Source organism: Panthera onca, chromosome D1 (assembly GCF_046562875.1).
Source record: "Panthera onca isolate mPanOnc1 chromosome D1, mPanOnc1 haplotype 2, whole genome shotgun sequence".
Taxonomy (NCBI): domain Eukaryota; kingdom Metazoa; phylum Chordata; class Mammalia; order Carnivora; family Felidae; genus Panthera; species Panthera onca.
In genome coordinates, this window is record NC_138348.1 from 31,570,149 (window position 1) to 31,593,622 (window position 23,474).

Here is a 23,474-nt window from a genome sequence, read left to right on the forward strand (position 1 = left end):
GTCTATAACATAATAGGCACTCAAAACATATTTGTTAAAAAATGAATAAGCTTCTACCACACTTTCCTAGTTTAGGCAAGCAGTAGCTCCTACTTGTTTTACTACATATCTGCCTAACATCTCAATTGGTCTTCTTGCTTTCACTCTATTGGCTGAGTGATCCCTCTAAAATGATCTGTAACATGGGGCGCCTGGGTGGCTCAGTCGGTTAAGTGTCAACTTCAGCTCAGGTTACGATTTCATGGTTCGTGGGTTTGAGCTCCCCCCCGCCCCCACCCCAGTCGGGCTCTGTGCTGACAGTTCAGAGCCTGAAGCCTGTTTCCAATTCCGTGTCCCTCTCTCACTCGTCCCTCCCCCACTCATGCTCTCTCTCTCTCTCTCAAGAATAAAACATTAAAAAATTAAAAAATAAAATAAAATAAAATAAAATAAAATGATCTGTAACAAAGCTAAACCACTCAATAGTTTACCATTACCTTAAGGATAAAGCTCGGATTCCTGAGCATGATATACAAAGACCTTAATAACTTGATACTCATATATCTTTCTTGCCTCATCATTTACTTTTCCCTGCTTCTCACTGAATTTCTATAGTAACTATTTTTCAGTTCCTCAAAGAAGCCATGCTCTTTTTTTTTTCACTTGAGGTATAATTTACATACACTACAATTCACCCTTGTTTTTTATACAGTTTTACACACTTTGACAAAATGAATAGAGTTATATGACTACACTATGATCAATATATAGAACATTTCTATCACCCTCCAAAATTCCCTCATGTCCAATCAACCTCTTCCTGGTAACTAATGGTCAGATTTCTGTACCTATGGTTTTCTTTTTTCCAAAAAATATGTAAATAAAATCATGCAGCATGGAGCCTTTTGAGTCTGGATACTTTTATTTATCATAACACTTTTGAAATTATTAATCCATATTGGAACATTTATTAGTAATGATCTCTTGCTTATTCCTGAGTGGTCATCCATTGTGGATATACCACAGATTATCCATTTATCAATTAAAGAACATTAGTATTATTTTCAGTTTGGAGTTATTAGGAATAAAACCACTATAAACATTCACTTACAGGCTTTTGCATGAATATAAATTATCATTTCACCTTGGACTTGGATTACTAGATTGTATGTTGAGTGTTATGTTTAAATTTATAATAAACTGCTTTCTATACTTTTTCCAAAGTGACTATGCCAGTTTGCGTTTCTACAATATTCTCTTTTAATGCTGGCCCTTTTGCTTGTCTTGCTATTATTTCATTCATCTACTTCACTCTACTCACTAATACTTACACTTGAGGCTTCATTTTGGTAATTACTTTCTTTGGGAAAGCCCTCCCTGCTCCCAGGTCTGGATTGATGTATCTCCTGTATTCTGTTATACTATTGTGTATCTCATCAATTAATGTTGCATAATCTAAAAGAACACAAAAAAAGGCTATTTCAATCTCAGTTTGAACTGAACTTGCAAGATCACAGATGCCAACTATCCCAGGATACAAAAGAATGTGCCACACTATATTAGTAGAATTTATAAAGGAGGTAGCCCATGTCTATTTTTTCAACTGTGGCTTAGCACTTATTGAAGAATATGTAAGAGAATTGAGGTGACACATCAGGGAGATAAAATTTCCTTGGAAAAACAATATGTAATGAGGCTACAGACTCTGTTCTTTAGGGGGCAGAAAGAGAATGCCTCCATTCCCCATCAAGACAAGTGAGAGAAGAATCCAGAAGAGCAATTCAATAGCTTGATCTTTGTTCATTAAAATCTATGAGAGCACAGCAGCTGCAGCTAGTGCTGAATCCTTTACCAGAAAGGCCTAACATTGTGAGAGTTTTACTAGATGACCTCTGTGATGGTAAGGAAACAGGTGTGAGTCCATGGGAAAATTATGAATACCTAGAATTTTCAGGGCAAAGGATATGTGAAAATTTCTCTTGGACCAATCGGGGGCTATATAATAGCCTTCCTGTACCAATTTAAAAAAGAACCAACCTAAGTGTACTGCCTGAAAAGGTAATAAATGAGATTTCCAACAGAGTCTGTGTCAAGCGGATTGTCTCTAGTAGAGACACTGATAATAGTAAGAGAAGTAAAGACAAAGATCCCCCAAAATGATGCTGGTTCACCCACAGATGTACTCTAAAGGAGATCAGATAGAGACCATTACTGAACCAGCAGAGAATGACCCTTCCTCTCGTTAATCTCATTTTTCCTCACAGAAACACCATCAAACTAGAAGAGATAGAGAGATATCTATGGGGGTGGGGTCTGGGGGGGAATGTGTAAATGTTAGGAAGATGAATTAGAGGAGAGGATATAAAAAATAATAAATAATTTATTTAGCCCTTATATTTTGACATTCAGCTTGTGGTCAATTATTTACTACTATAATTGATGATATGACACAAATAAACATTTTGATGTATAGATCTTCATCTATATTTCCTATCATTTTCTTAGACAATATTACTAGATGCGGAACAATTGGCACTCAAAGTCCTAACAGTTTTGAAAGTCTTGAACATAATTTTTAAATTATAGTCCAGAATGGTTTATGGTTTACATTCATAAGGGTATATTCCTTGATAAACCCTCACCAACAAAATTAATCTCAAGAAAAATCTGTTAAATTGATTAATGCAAAGGGAAATATCATTGTTTTGTTGTACTGTTTATTTTCCACTATATTTTCTCTGACTAGCTTGTTGGTTAATATCTGCTAACATTGTTTCTAATCAGAAGACTATATTTTTACCTAGATGAGATAAATTAAGGCAAGGAATGTACTTTTTGATATTTCTTGGCCTCATCATGTCCTATGTATTTATTCCTGAGAAAAAAATTGCATTTTCAAACATAAACAACTGTGTTATCCTATCAATCTTTCTTTAATGCATATTCTCCCTTCTTGCTCATCCAGAAAATCAATCCAACCAATTAATGTGTTGGAGAATGGAAAAAAAAAAAAAAAAGATGATGCTTCTGTATGGCAGCCCTTCCTGTCACTTGGAAATGCATCTTAAATGTTTAGAGGAAAATTAGCATGAGTGTATGAATGGACATCCCCAGAGAAAGAGAGAGAGGGAAGAGGAAGGAAGGAGAATATATAGATATTCATGTGGGTGAGTTGGAGGTAGAAGAAGTAGAACAATTGTTACTTAAATGCTTCTCCCATTTTAATTAAATTATGACATGAAGGGCACAGAAAGGAGGGAGAGCAAAGCTAAAAATTTTATTTCCTATTTTCTGAGATGGCTGATGAAAGTATACAATAAGAAACTACAGATCCCTTGAATTGATTGAAGAAATAGGAAATCAAATGAGTTTTCTTGGGGGAACCTAGACCATAACTGAGAAATAAGAAGGGGCATACCTCTCAGCAATCTTTTCTTTTTTATAGGGTCTTGGTCAAATACTTCATTGCAAAAAACTTGGTCTCAGCTCAGAGGCACAATGAGTCAAAAAGAAAATAAAAATAGTATTTTTTTAAAAAAAATTTTAAACATTTATTTATTTTTGAGAGACAGAGAGAGACAGAGCATGAGCAGGGGAGGGGCAGGGAGAAAGGGAGACACAGAATCTGAAGCAGGCTCCAGGCTCCATGCTGTCAGCACAGAGCCTGCTGCGGGGCTTGAACTCACAAACTGAAGATCATGACCCGAGCCGAAGTCAGACACTTAACTGACTCAGCCACCCAGGTATCCCCAAAATAAAAATAGTATTAACCACATTTATCTGGTGCTTACTGCCTCCCAGACATTAGTAAGCAATTGTTCCACATACACTCTCTTATTTAACCTTATGTCAGTCTCATGAGGTTAATATAATAATTATGTTAAGGTTATAGGAGAGGAAACTGAGGTTTAGAGATGGTGAGTTACTTATCCAATATCACACAACTAATAAGTGGCACAGGTGGCATTTACATTGAGAATATTTAAAATTCTAGAGCTCATGGTTCTAAACACTAGGCATATCATTTCGGCTTCAGTCTCACTCATCTAGCCTCAAGTTGCCCTTGTCCTTTCCAAACATACCAAGCCACCCTCCCAAACCCACCTTATTGGGACTCTTTCATATTTTGTTATTAACACGAGGGTCTAGTGTAAAATGAAAACGTGGAGTTCCAGCTAGTGTTGAAAATTTCAATCTTTCCTTCCCATGAGGATGCCATCTCAATCAAACCAGAGCAGATGAGTGATCCTGGAGATTCTGGAGATAACAACTACTATATCAGGAGATATGAGACATCTAAAAAAGTAAGAAATAGGATAAGCAAGAGGTCCATGCCAAGTCATCTGCTTAATAAGCCATGGCACTGGCAAGTAGAACTGGAGATGACTGCCTCCTTGCTTTACTCAGAGATGATGTAGGATATGTGCCAAAACTTGACCCTCCATACCTAGGCTCCTGCCAGAGGCAGACAGTCATGGTGAAATCTAGGCCTCCCTAACCCCAAACAAAGTGACCAAGTCACCAACTTTGGTGGAGGAAAGGAGCAGTAGGGGGAAAAGAACATGGCAGCAGAGGAGTGCCTGGGTGGCTCAGTCAGTTAGGCGTCAGACTTTGGCTCAGGTCATGATCTCACGGTTTGTGGGTTTGAGCCCCGCGTTGGACTCTGTGCTGGCAGTGCGGAGCCTGGACCCTGCTTTGGATTCTGTGTCTCTTTCTCTTTCTCTCTCTCTCTCTCTCTCTCTCTCTGCCCCTCCCCCACTCACACTCTGTCCCTCTCTGTCTCAAAAGGAAATAAACATTAAAAAAATTAAAAAATAAATAAAAAAGAACATAGCAGCAGAGAATGAGTAACTAAGAACTCATCCCAGAAACAGGGTAGGGAGCAGGGCAATGTGTAAGCTAAGCCTCAAGTCTCCAATGCTTCCTCCATTATCCTATTAGATTTCACTTACAAAACGTTAAGTCCAAAGATGAAATTATTAAGTATTTCAAATGCCAATTGCAAAGTGTTAAATCTCAAGCATAGGGTTCTTCTGAGTGCAGGGCTCTTCTGAGTACTAATTCCAGTGCAATTGCACTGCATGGCTGCACACATATGAAACTAGTCCTGGTTTCCATTCTCTGAGTTTAGTCAAGAAGGAAGGAGAGAGGGTGCCTTGTTTAAAGAGACTATATATTGATCTTATATAGATTTCTTATTCTGATGACAATATAATTAAAAATTAGAAGTCTGAGTTTAGATATATTCAGACATGGATTTGAGTTCCAACTCCTCTTACCAGATTGGGAAAAAAAAGTTTCAATCTCTCAAAATCTAGGTCTTCTCTTGTAAAAGTGGCTTAAAGCATATCTTGAAATTTTGAGCAAATCAAAAATATAATTTAAGTAAAAGATTCAACAAAGAGCCTTACATATATTATTGTTGTTAATAAATGTTTGCAATTATTATTATTGATATTTGTGATATATTCAAATTTGGAACTTTAAACTATTAATAAAAATGTCTCCTAACTTGTGTATTATCATAGAGACACGCCTAAAACTCACAATAAATTTAATCATTACACTAAATAATGTCTTGAGCAATAAGTAAGAACCAGGCACTTCCTAAGTATGTCATGTTCATTATTGTATCCTATACCCATAACAACTTCTCAAGGAAGTGTTGCCAAACCATTTTATAGATGAAGAAACTTAAGATGAGAAGAGTTACACACATACCCAAGATTTAATATCTGATGTGAGAGTAAGATCCAATCTTCAGTCTTTCTGACCAAAAAGCCTATGTTCTTAACCCCTGTGTCACATTGTCTAGATTAGTGATTCTCAATCCTGGTTACACATTTAAAATGTTAAATACAAATACTGATGCTGAGAACCCAATCTAGATTATTTTAATTAGAATATTGAGGACTTAGAACTAGAGGTAAAAAAAAAATGTGTATCTGTCTATTTAGATAGATATCTATCAATTTAGGTAGATAGATAGATAAACATAGATATAGATGATATAGATATAGATATATTTCTGGTTCTCAATCCTCAATGGCTGCATATGAGAATCACCTGAAGCCCTTTAATATCTATATATCTATCTCTCTAGTAAGATTCAATCTAGATAATATTTATCTAGATAAATATCAACCTATTTATCTAGATAGATAGATAGATAGATAGATAGATAGATAGATATTAAGGGGCTTCAGGTGATTCTCATATGCAGCCATTGAGGATTGAGAACCAGAAATATATCTATATCATCTGTAACTATGTTTATCTATCTATAGGTATATAGATATAGATACAGATATAGATATATTAATATGCTTCACGTGATTCTCATGTACAGCCAAGGTTAAGAACCAATTGGTCTAGACAGTATAATGCACCTAGAAAGCTCTTACTTTTAATATAGTATTGTTAACTCATATTAGCAAACCATTCTGAATTCACGAAGGGCAGTGGAAACTCCAATTTATTCTTTTTTTTTATCCCAGGAGTATTTTTAAGGCAAACAAGAAAGAATATCCACTATAAGAAAGCAAAGTAATTCTTTTTGCACAGGAAGAAAGAGTTGTTATTGTCATGACCTTGAATAATCTTTTATAGAGGGGTGTGGGAGTATAATTTATTTTTTCAAACTCAGAGAAGTAAAAGCATCTGTGTATTGACCTGAAAGAATATGTGGAAAACATAGGATGAGGATAAGAATTACTACACAATTTGGATCAGGAAATGTCAGGGTGGGCGGATGTGGGATGATGGAAAAGGAGTGTGTCATGAATACTTCATAAGTGGGCCCCCGCCTCCTTCACATTTGTAAGTGTCATTTATAATGGGATGAATAATAGTGTTAAGATGTATGCTCTGTGATATGTCCCTTTATCCAAACAAATACAAGGCAGTCCAGATAAAACTATTATCCAAGGCCAGCACATGCAAACCAGAGATGTGATGTTGATGATTTAAGCTTCAGTCCCAACTGGAAGGTAATATTCCAGATAATTGCCTCAATTTCTTCACCTAATTCAGAAAAAGAGGGCTTATAGACAAAGTTATGAGTGTCCCAAATGTTCTACACATTCATTTTACTCTCCAGTATACCTGACTAAAATCATAAAATCAAGGGTCTGATGTGTGCAAAGAGATACAGGTGATAGCTACAGATAGATGCTTCCATCAATTTAAAACAGATAAAAAACCTGACCAAATCATGTCAAAGGCCACCAAGCCAAATAAATCTCTACTATAAAACTGCCATTATTTTATAATTTTTACATGTCCAAATTAAGGAAAAGAACTGAAATAAGGAGTGTGTTAGGGAATTAAGGGCAAGATGTTGACAACAGATATTATGAAAAATTGACTAATTTGTTTCTGGAAAATAATATCTCCATTACATCGAACAACAGTATCAATTACCTTGGAATTTTGCTTTAACAGCATTAAAAATGGAGCATAAAGGGGCGCCTGGGTGGCTCAGTCGGTTGAGCGTCCGACTTCGGCTCAGGTCATGATCTCACAGCTTGTGGGTTCGAGCCCCGCGTCGGGCTCTGTGCTGACTGCTCAGAGCCTGGAGCCTGTTTCAGATTCTGTGTCTCCCTCTCTCTCTGACCCTCCCCCGTTCATGCTCTGTCTCAAAAATAAATAAACGTTAAAAAAAAATTAAAAAAAAAAAAAATGGAGCATAAAAATGGGGCGCCTGGGTGGCTCAGTTGGTTAAGCGGCCGACTTCGGCTCAGGTCATGATTTCACGGTCTGTGAGTTCAAGCCCCGCATCGGGCTCTGTGCTGACAGCTCAGAGCCTGGAGCCTGTTTCAGATTCTGTGTCTCCCTCTCTCTGACCTTCCCCCGTTCATGCTCTCTCTCTGTCTCAAAAATAAATAAATGTAAAAAAAAAAAATTAAAAAAAAAATGGAGCATAATTCATGACACTGTAGAAGGCATTGGTAAAAAGAGCATAGGTTTTTGAGTTGTAATTGGCTGAATTCAATTTTGATTTTTCCACCACTAACAACATATTTCTGGACAAGTAGCTTAGTGCGGTTGAACCAATTTTCCTTATCTGTAAAATAGGAATAATGATGAACATTTAGGATTATTCTGAGGCTCATAGACAATATCCGTGAAGGAAGAAGTGTAATATACCTAGGATGTTGATTATTATTGTATTATATTCTTATTATTAGAAGTTAATCCACTCTTTTAATGTTTTACCAAAGGCCTGTGCTTTCATATCCTGGAACTTGGTCATGAATTGTCCATTTTCTCTTGGAAGAACAAACAATTCCTGGCGTAGAATGTAGCTCTGAAATTAAGCCTATACCTAACCAAGAAAGGACATGTGCTGGGGAAATTGGCCAAAATACAGAAGTCAAGAAAAAGTTCTCACTGGCAGGTAAAATCCAGTGCCCGCTATGGTAATAACTGGCAAAGTCACCTAAGTTATCAGTGACAGTCTTAAAACAATGAGATAGGTCAGTAGGCAAGAAAAACAATGCCTAGGAAGTCACCAGGGCTATTGGCTTACTGTATAATAGTTAAGGTAAGAGTTCAAAATCCAGGTTCTAGGCAGATGAACAAAACAGGTTCATAAGAATAAAAACCAAGGGAAGAGGTCAATTATAAAATCTCAGATATGACTTGGAATTCAAGCAATGAGACAACATCCCAATTTTCATTTTCAGCTAGAAGACTTGCTATAGAGACAGCAAAGATAACCTGAGGCAGAATTACTACTGTTACTATTACTATACAGGCATGATGTTTACTCTTTCTAACAAATCCAGAAGAAAAGATTTGGCATTGGAATTTCCATGATCAAAGAAACTGTAATTCAGTAAGGGCAAGTTAATTTTCCAAGGTCAGATAAGTAGATAAATGAATTCCAGATCTGATATTCAAATCCAGATTCATCTGGCTTCAAAAGAATGGGCTGAACCAAGGCATAGCATGCTACTCCTGAAAGAAGAAAATAAAAAGCAAAAAACACTAAAACCCCCTATTTCAACTTATAGTGCTTCTGGCAACTGGAGAGAAGTTTGAACATGCATCTGATGATCAATGTGCTCTTGCAGTGGAAAACCAGATCCTAAGAGCCTGACAGGGTAAAACAGCTTGGTCTCTAACCCAAAGGACTTTAAAGTCCTGAAGCTGGAACTTTTTGATCAGATGGACAGTAGGAGTCTTCATGATTTCCTATCTCTCACCATTGTTAGGAATCTCTAAAATCTTATGGACTCTAATGGAGTTCATATTTATATACTGTGAAATATGATAATATATAAATATGCAACTTAATCATCCTGGTCTGAAATTAAGCCCATACCTAACTAGGAAAGGACATGTGCTGGGGAAATTGGCCAAACTCCAGAAGTCAAGAAAAACTTCTCCTTGGTAGGTAAAGTCCAGTGCCCACTATAGTCATAACTGGCAAAGTCACCTAAGTTTACAGTGACAGTCTTAAAGCAATATTTAATATGTTTCTTACCACAATATTTAAGACAGGAGTTGTCCTTGACTCAGTGATAGGGAAGACTCAAATACTGATAAATCCACCAGATTACTTCTTTTTCAGTACAAATTGTTTGCTATTATCCACGATGCCAAGGGTTTATTTTACTTAGCCTGCCTGGGATTTCTGAACTGTATTTAGAGAAACATTTTCTTCCTTACCTCATTGTAATTAATATTCCATGGTGCCTCTGGCTCTTCTTTGTGAGTTGTCTGAGGCATGTGCAAATGGCCAGAGGGAAAAAGCTAGGGACTCTTATTGTTCCACCCAGGAAATGTCAGGAAGGCATTTAATTTCCTTCTAGAGGAAGAGGAGCAAGTAAGAGAAATTTAAGCATTCTTCATTCCTGTGAAGTTTGTGGGGAGGAGTTTGAAGAGAGTGGAAAAAAGCCACCCTTACCTCCTTTCCGTAATTCTCCTGTTTAAAAATTCTTACTGGGATTTTAGAAGAGGTGATGAGGTAAGAAAACAAAACCTCTCACCTACTAAGCAGAAAATCTCTTGAGTGAATGCTAAGGGTAAATTCTCTAATTTTTTGTAATCATATTTTATGCTACAGGAACATTCACTTACTTTATTTACCATTCTCTTGTCTATCTTCATTGAGATGTTCTTGAAGGCGTCAAAATAAAATGTAATTATTGTTATTTATGTGGGTGACACCAGGAAGAACTTTTCCCTTGGTAGCTCCCCCACCTCTTCCTATACTTCTAGTGGCCTAAGAGACTTAAACAAACACATCTATTAAGATACTTAACTTTCAATCTCAGCAAAATATCTGCATGATGGAGAATCTGGTTCAACAGAAAAATTAAAGAGCAACAACGAATACACTTTCTATGGTATATTAAGGGAGGTAAGACAGCACTTCCCACCAAACAAATAATTTTACAGAGTAATTGACTCATAGTTTATTTCCTTTAGGAAAATATATTTTTTCCCATTTAAAAACATATTGAAGATCATTATTCTCAGTGGTATCTAGCATTAGCAGGTAGACAATTTACAGGAGATGAACTCCCACTTTGGATGCTGTAGAGGGGTAAATTGGTAAAAGGCTCTTGAATTTACCGAAATCATCACATGCACAAATGTACTGAATGCTATTTGTGTGTCCTTGTAGCTTATAAATTTAATGAGGGTGAGATCTGAAGAATAAAAAAAAATATTTCCACTACAAAAATGAAAAAAATGTCGGAACGAAATGTAGGTTCATTGCACGCCTAAGATCCCAAGACCCAAACAACATTTTTCTTTCATAAGATCACATGGAGTAAAAATAAGTAAATGCTCATTAGGATCGTTGTTTAAAAGACATCAAAGGGATGCTGACAATCTCACCATTTCACTCCTCTGACTATCATCTGTTGTAGACATAATATGTTCTGCTTTCAGGAAACCTGGGGCATCTTATAAATTGCTGGTACTCCTCATGGAATGTGGACCGTGTAGTTATTGGCCTTGAATTTATAAACTATGAATTAAGTGTCACTTGAATGGAAAATTATTTGAAGAAAGTACCCTATGATTCACTTCTAATGAATGCTTTCATACATCCCTGCAAATGTATTCACCCAAAGAAGTTCTCATAGAAGCAGGCCAAGAAACTTCTTTTCTGTGATACTTTATCTAGAAAATTTTAAAGTCAAATAATTCACTAAAGCTATGAAATTTCCTTTTATTTTTAAGTAGCACACATAGAAATTTCCTGTGCCTGGTTACAATCCTACCAGATAACCAACTGAAATTAAAATATTTTCCCAGCCCACAAAAGCATGTATTTTAAAAAATACAATGAGAAAATTTGATAGAGACATAAAAGCATAAACGAAATGCTTTGCTATTCAACTACCTCCCTCTACTAGTATGTATCTTATCGCCTTTTAGAAAGTAAGGGCCACCCAATACCTACTGAAGTAAACTTTCAGACTGATTATTTTTACGTTTCAAGGTTATGGTATTTTCCGATTAAAGAAAAACTGTCAATCTTGTATGTAATAGGGGTGCCTGGGTGGCTCACTCGGTTTAGTGTCCGACTTCAGCTCAGGTCATGATCTAATGGTTCATGGGTTTGAGCCCCACTTCAGGCTCTATGCTGACAGCTCAGAGCCCAGAGCCTGCTTCGGATTCTGTGTCTCCCTTTCTCTCTGTCCCTCCACTATTTGCGCTCTGTCTCTCTGTCTCTCAAAAATGAATAAATGTTAAAGAAAAAAATCTGTATGTAATAAAGACTGAAAACAATAAAAAAAAAAAGTAAACTGTACATTTTTAGTTCCTAGTATCTACGACTCAGCTCAGTGTTGTTGGCTGATGGTTATGTAACACTATCAAGGACAGATTTTTGTGCTGCACCAGATTGGAACTTCCCTGTGAATAAGGACTAATCCAAAGACAAAGAGCCAATGGTAAATATTGACCAAAGTGTGTTGTGATCACCCTGTGTTAAGGAACAAATATTTGTGACAATTTTTTGTCATTTGGAAAATGGAATGGCATTTGGAGCATTTGGTTATAACTGCAGGTTTTCAAGTAAGATGTTAAGTGACTCGATTTAACATAGTAGCATTTGGGGTAGACAAGGGAATATGGATCTAAAAAATCTCCACATATAACAGACACTCTATATTTTTCTTAAATGGAGAAAAAGGGATAGAGAAGACAAGCATCCAGAATGATATCAAATGCCCTAGTTGGGGAGGCAGAATCAATGATTTTAAGAGAACAAGGTAGAGAATGATAGAAAAAGAGAAAGTCCGTTTTAAAGGTGCACAATCATAGATGTCTATAATTAAAAGTGGCTGCATCAAAGATGCAGATGATTAGAACTCTGACTGGTGTAAAATCAAGTCTGGAATATAGTAAGAAGCACTATTTCCTTCCCCTATTCCTTCCTTTCTCTCTCTCGGGAAATTGATAGGACAGCTTCAAAGGATGAATCTAATACCCCTGAAGAAGGTGAACTTATGAATGTAGTTGCATTACAAATGCCTAAGGGTCTCTGTTCTTATTTCAGTTAGATTAGGTCCTATGTTCAGCTCCATCATGCCCTGCTCTTCTTCTGGATTTCAAAAAAGCAGAGAATGCTCTCTGATCATATTTCCTCAACCACTATTGCAGGCAGGTATGTCTTTACAGTAAAGGCCAGAGAAGATTAGAATGTTTTATTGTTTTGAATCCTAAAGACCCAGCCACATAGTTTTATACCATTATTGTCATAGTCTGAGAATTTTAAATGCTTTAATTCCAAATGGTTGAGTGGAAAGAGTACTGAATTAATACTGAACTATTTTTGTTCTCAGCAATTTTACTAATAAACTGTGCTATTACAGTTTTGTTTTAGTATTTTCTTTCAGCTTTAATACTTAGACTGCTAGGCACATAACTTTCTTTATTTTATTTAATTCTCACAATGTTATTGGTATCTTGTACTTTTTAAATCTGTACTTGGCTTAATTTTCTAGTTGTAGAATGGCTGTTTTTTAGTAGGTAAAATCTAAGGTAAAAACTTTCTAGTTCTTATATCATTAATATATAATATACACAGCTTGTAGACAGAAGAAAATTAATGGGAAAAACACAAATTATATATACATTTTTATTAAGAAAAGTGTCTATGTTTGCAGTTTCTATGATAGAAAATGTGAAAGCTACTCACCAGCCTTGGGAAGAGAATTCTCACAGGACTTCATTTCTGGAAGATTTTTACTGTTGGAGGTAAGATTTTAGAAAACCTTTGAAAAAGAGGAAAGAAGGTAGACTTATAGTAAAAGATAATTCCAAGAATAACAAATGGGATGAGTGAGAATATAAGTAAGAAAGGACTCGTAGCAGATTAGAGTAGGTAGGAGGTGAGAATACAGAGAGAGAACACTGGTGTCTTTGCTCCTTCATACCTCTGTATAGCAATTAATCTAAAAATGCAAAAGAGTAGAGAATAGGAAGGAAGAGTGGCCAATTATTAGGAAATCTAGGAAAACCTGTGAATTTGGTTCTTTGAGTCTGGACAAAGAAGCAAAAACTTTATGTTCTTCACTAAGGTCAAGGAAACAGGTGGAGTCTAAAGGAAGAACTTGAGCCATGATTTGATTGGGAAGCCAGAAGGAAGGCGCAGTAATAGAAGACATATAAAGTCCAAGGATTAAGGTACACTCACAGCCTCACCTACAGAAAATATCAAGTAGGCTTGGAGGGCTGAGTTTCCATAGGATACTGGAGAAAGGAGCTCAGCTGCAGGAAGAAATACTCTTTTTTACAATAGGATGAAATTGGACTCAAAGTAAGTGGATTATAAGCAGCGCCTTTGGACCAGACAATTTATGGCCAACTCTGCTACACCTGAGAGTTTGTTAAAAATGCAAATCTCGGGGCGCCTGGGTGGCTCAGTCGGTTAGACGTCCGACTTCGGCCCAGGTCACGATCTCACGGTCCGTGAGTTCGAGCCCCGCGTCGGGCTCTGGGCTGATGGCTCAGAGCCTGGAGCCTGCTTCTGATTCTGTGTCTCCCTCTCTCTCTGCCCCTCCCCCGTTCATGCACTGTCTCACTCTGTCTCAACAATAAATAAACGTTAAAAAAAATAAATAAATAAATAAAATAAAATAAAAAAAATGCAAATCTCAATCTGTACTCCAGACCTACTGATCTGCATCTACTTTGAGAAAAATTGTCCGAAAGTCTTATTTTTAGTTTTCTCATCTATAAGACATGACAGTGGCTTCCTTATAAGGTTGTTATAAGGATTAAATAAAATAACATCTCCAAAGTGTTTAGTAGATACTTGGTACAGTGGGTACTAATAATTGGAAGTTAATATATTAACATGAGCAATAGTGTATACTGAAGAATTATTTTTTAATTAAAATAAATGTTGAAAAGACTACCTAAATCCCCCTTCAGAGTTGAACATTTTAATTTCTTTTTTTAATGTTTATTTATTTTAAGGGAGAGTGAGCACAAGGGGGTGGGCAGAGAGAGGGAGAGACAGAATCCCAAGAAGGTTCCATGCTGTCAGTGCAGAGCCTGATGTGGGGCTCCAACCCACGAACTGTGAAATCATGACCTGAGCCAAAATCAAGAGTTGGATGCTTAACCGACTGAGCCACCCAGATGCCCCTGAACATTTTAATTTCTAATCCATAAACATAATTTGACCTTGCAGATTATAGATTGCCTGCAATTTGACCTACTTTTAGTATAAAATGATCAGATGAGTGGATTTATTTGGCTGAATTTTGCTGAGAGATTATTATTACATGAGGTGCTGAATCATTTTCAGTATCAGTGACTAAGAAAGGGAATTGTGAACAGAGAAACCAATTGTCAGATTAACACAGTTCTAATATGCAATGCAAATATTATGCTACTGAAATAAAAGTGCAAAACTGCCCTTAATTACTCAAACCATCTCTCCCTAGGACATGAAAAGGTTTATTTTGTCACTTAGCTTTAATTTATTCCAACTGTTCTTGATTGGGTTTGCAAATGGGTTCAAAAGAACTTTAGACCTGACAATGTTTTAATCAACCCCAAATCTTGTTTGCTCTTCCAGCTACAATTTATAGAATTGCTGCACTGTCTATTCCAGGTCCACATTTATGTCTACTTTCTCTTAATCATCTAGACCAAAGAGAGCATGATTCTGATGGCCTCACAGAGGAACACAGGGCTAACATAATGATCAAAATGACGATGATGATGACGACGACAATGATGACGATGATGACGATGACTGTAGGAGTAACAACCTCCAATAGTTATGAAAGTTTAATTCCATCTCCTGGCTTGGAATACCGTATTTTTTGGTATACGTCCATTTTTATCTTTAGTGGGAAGTCTCTCCTCTGAATTCCAGGGACATACATCCAATTGCCTACTCCACATCTCTAACTTGAATGTCTGTGGATCATTTCAAACCTCATCTAGACAAAGAACCGGTTTCTGTAAGATAGTGTCTCTCCTATAGCCACTCCATCTTCATAAGTGGCATATACATTCTAAGTACCTTTACAGTCTTATTGTTTTTTTTCCATACATTCCTTCCCATCCATCAGCAGACCCTGCTATCTCTGTCAGTCTGGTATTAGTACCCATATCTTTCCCACTATATAATTCTGCTTTTCAGGAGGAATTATTACTTGTGTCTTTCATGCCACTGAGATATCAAAATAGTTTTCTAATTTAGACATATATGGAACTCACTAAAGAATAAATGTGTTTACTAGTCACAATTCATAAAAGGAAAAATGAAATATAGAATATCTAAACAGCAATTAATTACAGGACAAATGGATGAAATTCATAATAATTCAGGCATCAAAAACCCCTTTGGACCCAAAATGATGTGTGTATGCATGTGTTTTGAGTGTATACATGTGTGATAGTAGGGGAAAAAAGCATATAAGAGTATGGGTACTCAAGAACAGTTTCTAAGGCCAAGTCTTTATTATAAACTTAATGCACGTCTAGTACTATGCATTAAGAAAATGGAAATACAAGGACGCCTGGGTGGCTCAGTCGGTTAAGCATCCGACTTCAGCTTAGGTCATGATCTCACAGTCCGTGAGTTCAAGCCCCATGTTGGGCCCTGTGCTCACAGCTCGGAGCCTGGAGTCTGCTTGGGATTCTATGACTCCCTCTCTCTCTCTGCCCCTCCCCCGCTCATGCTCTGTGTCTCTCACTCTCAAAAATGAATAAATGTTAAAAAATTCTTTAAAAAAAAGAAAATGGAAATGCAAAGATGAATAAGGACAAGACTACACCCTCAAGGAACTCTTATTCTAGGAACAGAGTCAAGGAAATAGTTTCAATAATAATTGACTCAAATGCCCACACTTACTGTATTTGTAATGATTCAGAGCACTATTCACCTGTTGGAAACAACCAAATGGATAAGGAAATAACTAAAATCTATATGGTAACTCAATGAACCCAACTACTACAAGCAATGCCAAACATCACAGGGCTTATTGTCTACCAAATTCCATAGCTGTTCATATTAAGAAAATGAAGAACGGAGGCTTATAAATGGCCAAAGTATTATTTTTTTTTAATCCCCACATATTTAATATAGCTTTGTTGTGCTAAAAAATGCCACCTCATGGTGAAAAGGTTTCCAGAACTGATGTTAAAGTCTCTATTAGGTTTATTTCCCAAGAGTGTCTGTGTATTTGGGTGATCCATCCTTTAAAGACATGAACATTGCACTGGGTTATTCCAGTAAATCAACTAAGCCACTGAGTGATATAGTGCTGGGAGCACTAATGTCCTTGTGAGCTTTAATTCAAGAATGACACAGAAAAGATGGAGCACCAGAACATAAGCCAAGCTTTAGAAGCTTTTCTCATACACTTAGTTGTGTTTTAAAATAAATTTATTATCACTGACAGGAAAATGCTTCTACTAAAATGCAATCATCATAGAAACTAAACACAGTCATAACCATAAACCACTGTTTACATTAAATAACCATTTATTCATCAAATATATTCAAAGGCCTACTATGGGTTAGATATTCTAACCCATAGATAGAAAGAAGGGATACAAAGCTGAAAAGATGTGGTCCCAGTTATCTAAAAGTGAATAGATTAGTGACAAACACACTCTTGAACAATCAATTAACACACAAAATACTTCCTTGGATGGATGTAGATATAAAGTGTTATAGTTGGGAGACTTGCCTCACAGATACCATGAAGCAGAGTTTAAAAAATAGACAACAGTTAAGCCAGCAGACATGTGACAGAGTGGATGGTTTAGGAAAAGAGCAGAATTTGTAAAGGTCTAGGGTATTAGAAAATTTGTTGAGAGAGCAATTTCTGTGTTTCCTAACATCTGACATTCCTTTTAAACTGATGTTTAATTATGACATTTAGCAGAACTTTTAGTCATGGGATAATCAGAATGATTTGTCATGGTAAACAGGATGGAATGGATTCCTAGTCCCAGACTATGTAGTCATGGCTACAGATTCAGTAGCTGTATCCAATTTTCTATCACAGGTATTATAAGAGGCAATTCTTAGAAACATGATTTTCATTGTTTTTGTGGATTGTTGAATCTAAAGGACATAAAAGAACAATCTGGACTCAAATAAAATCTCTTAATAACCTACATGAATTCTATTAACTGATTTTTCGTTTATTTATTAAGACCACAAACATCTACTGAGAGCTTACCAGATACCAACAACCATGCTAAACTCTGGAAATATACTCTAGAAATAAATAACATACAGCCTCCACCCTCAAGACTCAAAGTCTAGTGGTATTTTCAGATACGTTTAAAGAGATGTATATAATAGTGTGATCAATGTAAAAAGAGAAGCAAATGGGTAACAGAAACATGGACAAAGGGGATCTAACAAGAATAGATAAATATGGGGATAGTGTGTGGCTTGTAAAATGTGACCAAGCTTTTGAATGTTTGGACTGCTGTTCTAGGTTACAAAATAGCATAAACAAATATACAGAAGGGGTAAAATGTCAAGGATTGTTAGGGAAATTCCATATAAAATTTGTTGTGCTGGACTACCAAGAAAGTCTGCTACAACCCACAATATAGATAATGACTTGAAATTTATTTACTGTTTCAGTGTTCTGTGTTCTTTTTGCCTTCGCTGATAACCTCCTCTCAGCCAAGTAGCATGACTGCATTGTAAGGTGCTTTATAAGGCTCTGGGCTCTTTAACATGAAACAAAGAAGCAATGCTTTTTGATACAGTTGAACAGCTGCTGTTAAGAACAAGATTAACAAATGAGTCAAAATGTGCTGCTGAGGGTTAGTTAATGCATTATATCAGTGTTAATTAAGGTATTATTAAAAGGCTGACTGTTGCCTCTCATATTCATGGAATTTACACACACACTTCATTAATCTTTGCCCTCCCTGCGGGATAAGTCACTGCACCTGTTCATCTTCAAGAGCAGAAGTATTGCCTGCCAGATAGCTGGTGTGCAGCTCAAGACAGGCAATGGTGACATGTGGCAGATCAAAGAAAAAACACCCTGCTGTTTGATAGGGATTTTACTATTCCTTCATTTGATGATGCATGGAGGTCCTTTCTTATTGCTTGTTTGAGTGAAATTGTAAATTAAATTCTTTCTATCCATGATGCCCTCATCAATGTCAAATATGCATTTTTGTGCCACAGGTACATTCCTCAAGATTTAGAATTTAAAATACATGCCAAGAGGACAATTATTGGAAGAATGTCTCTATTTTACACCATGGAAAACAGAAAACAGAACAGAAAACTGAACAGAAAACAAAATAAAAAAGAGAAGTAAAATATTGATAGGGCAGACAAAGTCCAGTGTCATGTACAAAAGATTATTTGGAAGAATGGGAAATAGAATCTCTCTAGATACATGGAGGTAAAGCTTTGAGGGGTAAAGTAAATAAAAATAGCGGCAATAATGGTAGCTATTATTTATGGAAAACCTATTCTATCAGGCACTATGTTATGAACTTGTTTCACCACTTAATCTCTGTTGACATTTATCTGAGGTCAAAATTATTCCCCATTTATAATGGAAGAAACCCAGACTCCAAAGAGCAAATGACTGTTCATTATTCCATTGCTAGTAAGAGGCAGAGTTGAATAAGTATAGATGGACCTACCTCCAGGGACTGTGTTCTTAGCCACTATCTTGAATTGTTTACGTATTTGGGAGCACCCAGCTATCAGCAGAATTCTAATTCTATGACTTTTATTCAACACAAGGGACTAGGCTTTCAGGAATTGTAAACACCAATTATATAAGTTATTATGTTCCTGTGATGACTGCTTGGTTAGAAAATTTTTGCTAGAATAATGGATTTCAAGGTATATTGGGAGGCAAAAGGATGATGGCTGTCAATCATGAAGAGTTTACACGGAAAATATTTGAGCTCCCCAAACTCCAGAATCTGGTCTTCAACTTCTAGTCTTATATCCTTAACTTCATTATATCTGCTGAAAAGTGACTAGTCTTTTGAGATCAGAGGGACTCATTAAATTAAATCTATAAGAGACAACTATGCCCATTTAATAATGTCTAGTGTTAAATATAACTGGAAATCATCAGAATGGCTCATTTCAACTGAGCAGTATGTTCTTGTCCTGTAGGATAGTAGTCAGGAAGACACATTATAATCAGAAGGCTGCTTTGGTCACAGAATCAGAGCAAAAAGGATTGAAAAATCTATCCATCTCCTCTAAAGACATATACTTTCCAATTAGATTAGAATGCAAATGATCAGGGTACAAGACCTCTATCAATGAGAAACACCCTGACAAAAATCTTGCTTTTAGCTTTTACTCTGGCTCTATATTGGTCAGTCCACCCTTGGAAAAGTTGTAGCTTCCCGAAACACACTCAGATTCCACTTATATATTTCTGAAGTTACATTCTAGTTATTACAATTATACTTAAATGGCTGCACATTTTCAAAGTATTATTAAGTATGTTCTTTCTACAGATATCATGCTCCACTCATTTCTAGACAAATTTTTAAAAATTTATCTCTTGGAGGTGATCCTAAGGTTGTTAACCACTCATGTACTTCCAATATGTTGGGAAATGGCCACTATGCGGACCACCATTATATGAGGTGATAGGGTGCATGGTGAGTGCTTTAAGAGGCTTGTGATCAGCATTCATGAATTTTCTGTTGCTATTCTAGCATTATTTTCTACACTGGAGCCAGAGTAATCTTTCCAAATGGTATTCCATACACACAAATTTTCTGTTATATTTTCTGAAATATATGGTTTCCCTTCATGCTTATTATAGTCTCAAAAATCCTTAGTGTGAGTTAAATGCTCTGTAGTATTGGCCCCTACCAGCCATCTCTCTGACCAAGGTCCTTTGGTTCTTTGTGGTCCAACTACACTGACTGTCTCTTAATCACCTAAATGTACCAATGCATTTTCTATCAGAAAATTTTTTTTTTTCTGAGAGAGAGAGAGAGAGAGAAAGACGAGAGAGCACAAGGGGGAGAAGGCAGAGGGAAAGAGAGAATCTTAACTAGACTCATGCCCAGCATGGAACCCAATTCAGGGCTCAGTCTTACAATCCTGAGATCATGACCTGAGCCAAAATCAAGAGTTGAATGATCAACTGACTGAGACACCAGGTGCCCCAGAAAATCTCTTTACATGCAGTTTACCTTACCTAAGATGCTCTTTTTCCTTTTTACCTATTTGATTCCTATTTATACTTTATATTTAGATCCCATTTCATTCCATAGAGGAAAACTTCTCTGACGTGCTGATGTGGGTCAGGATCCCCCATTATGTACTCTTATATTACCAGGAACTTCTCCTTAATATGTTTGCTCTAATCTATAATTTATAGATATTCATATAGTTATCTGATCAATATCTGTTTCATCCACTACATGCTCCAAACTACACAAGGGTACTATTTGAAAAGTAGCATATCACTGGTGACCAGCACAGTGATTGATGAATAGCAAGTCCTCCCGAACATTTATTGAGTAAATAAATGCAAGCCATGGCAGTTTTTCTGTAACTTACTTGGATTTTTTTCAAAATTGAACTATTAAAATATTTATATTATTATAAAATGACTTCATACTCATTATAAAAACTTCACCAATATAGAGAATAACCATCTGAAAAAAAAAATCCTGCTTCTCTCCCATGGAAAAACTATTTCCAAATATCCTTCTAGTCTTTATTTTCTCTGTGATATATATATATCATATATATATATGATATATATATATGATATATATATATGTGTGATATATATATATGTATGTATATATATATATATGTATGTATATATATACATACATATATATATATACACACACACACGCACATATATATAAAGTGATATATATATATATATATGGATATATATTTATATATAAATATAAAGTGATATATATGGATATATATGGTTTTTACATGAATAAGACCATATTATTTGGACAGTCTCTTTTTCAATTGAACATGATGTGGAGAACTTCCAATGTCAATACATATAAATCAATCATATTTTTTGAAAACCACCTAGAACCATCAAATGAATGTTAAAAATTGTTTTACCAGTTCCTAATTGCTATACATTTAGGTTAATTCTAATTATAAATAATTCTTACCCTTATAGGCCCATTATATATACTTTTTTAAGCAATGCATTTACATAGATTCCTAACAATGACATTGCTGAACAAAGGAATACCTGTCTCAAATGTTGAAATAATTTTTTTCAGATCTCTTTCATAAAAATTTCATAATTTAAATACCCACTAGTAGAATAATATCTTCATATTGAAGTTGAATACTTTCAAAAATGGAAAGTTTTCCTTAAACTGTGAAATAAAGTTTCCATATTCCCCTAAACTTGGTATTCTTAGTCATGAGATAACTCACATAAAGAAAACATAATAATTATATATGAAAAGGTAACAGCATATGTCCTTTTGATTCCTGGGTAGATTCTTTAGAATGTGTTTATCGTCTCTGAGGTACCAACTGGACCCCTTTCTACACTTGTTGCCTCTCATTATGACTATTATAACAATCAAAACTTAAGTAATCACAGGGAGTTTCAGAAATACTTGCCATCTACCAAACATATTTATATCGCTTTCTCCTTTGTTTAGGAGCCTTCTATAAATTGCCATGGATATACAAAGCAATAAGATAGCTGTTGAAGTAATATGATGGGAAGAAGCCAATCAAGAATTATTTGAAGGAAAGAATAAAGAAAATTTTAAAAATGAATTTATCCATGACTTTGTTATGATGTAAAATGGCACTTTGTTGGGAAGTCAAAGTGTTAAAGACAGTAGAATTAGGGGTGCCTGGATGGCTCAGTCAGTTAAACATCTGACTCTTGATTTTGGCTCAGGTCTTGATCTCACAATTTGTGGGATTGAGCCCTGTGTCAAGCTCCATGCTGATAGCACAGAGCTAGCTTGGGATTCTCTCTCTCCCTCTCTCTCTCTGTCCCTCCCCTCCCCCCACATCTCAAAATAAATAAATTTAAAAAAAAGAAGAAGAAGACAGTAGGGTTAACCAGCAACTTCAGCTGATGAAAGCTTATGAATCCAAACCAGGCTGTCTTGCCATCTAACTAATTTTTCTGATCATAACCAAGTTGGGTTACAGGAAGACAGGATGATGACCAATGTGAAATAATGCAAGGAAAATAATTTCCCTAGTCTATCTTAAAATTCCAATGTCAAGGTTAACAGCATTATACTTCTTTACTAGAAGAAAGCTATCCCTCAATTCAAACTAAGCTTCTTGTACCTCAGACCTATTTTTACTTGATCAGTCTGAATAGAAAGAAAGCACAGCTGGTCACATCTCTACTCAATAGCCCTGACAACCCCTCCGACTTTGTAAGCCTCTGGCTGTTTCCACATGACATCAAGAAAACATTTCAAAAGTATTTGAAACACTTGAGGGGAAATGGTAATGTTATCAGGCCAAAGTTCTTCAATAACAGTGCCGCTGAAATTGTGATCCAGATAATTATTTGTTAGTTGGTGTGTCCTGTGCATTGTACAATGTTTAGCAGTATTCCTGATACCAGTACTACCCCTCCATTTGTGACAGCCAAAAACATGTCCAGCCATTGCCAAATGTCCCCTGGAAGGCAAAACTCACCCACCCTCTATTGAGAACCATGATATCACTGTTTTAAAGAAGATTGCTCAGTTACAATTAACAAGGAACATGTACACATACCAGAAAGGGTCCTAACATCTTCAGTTTTTCAGTCAGATATACCAGATCTGAGATTCTAGTTGCCAATATATAGAAAAGCTCTTCATAGTTATCAGGCTCTTCCAAGGCTGAAAATTATATAGTTTTCTCTGAGAAGTTCATTGGGGTGTCATAGAGGTAGGCATCTTCCAACACATATTCACATGTAGACCCTGTTTCATTTGTATGCCTTATGCCAAGTAGAGTTCATGAGAAATAATCCCACAAATTTTGAGCAATCAACTCCTAGTCTACA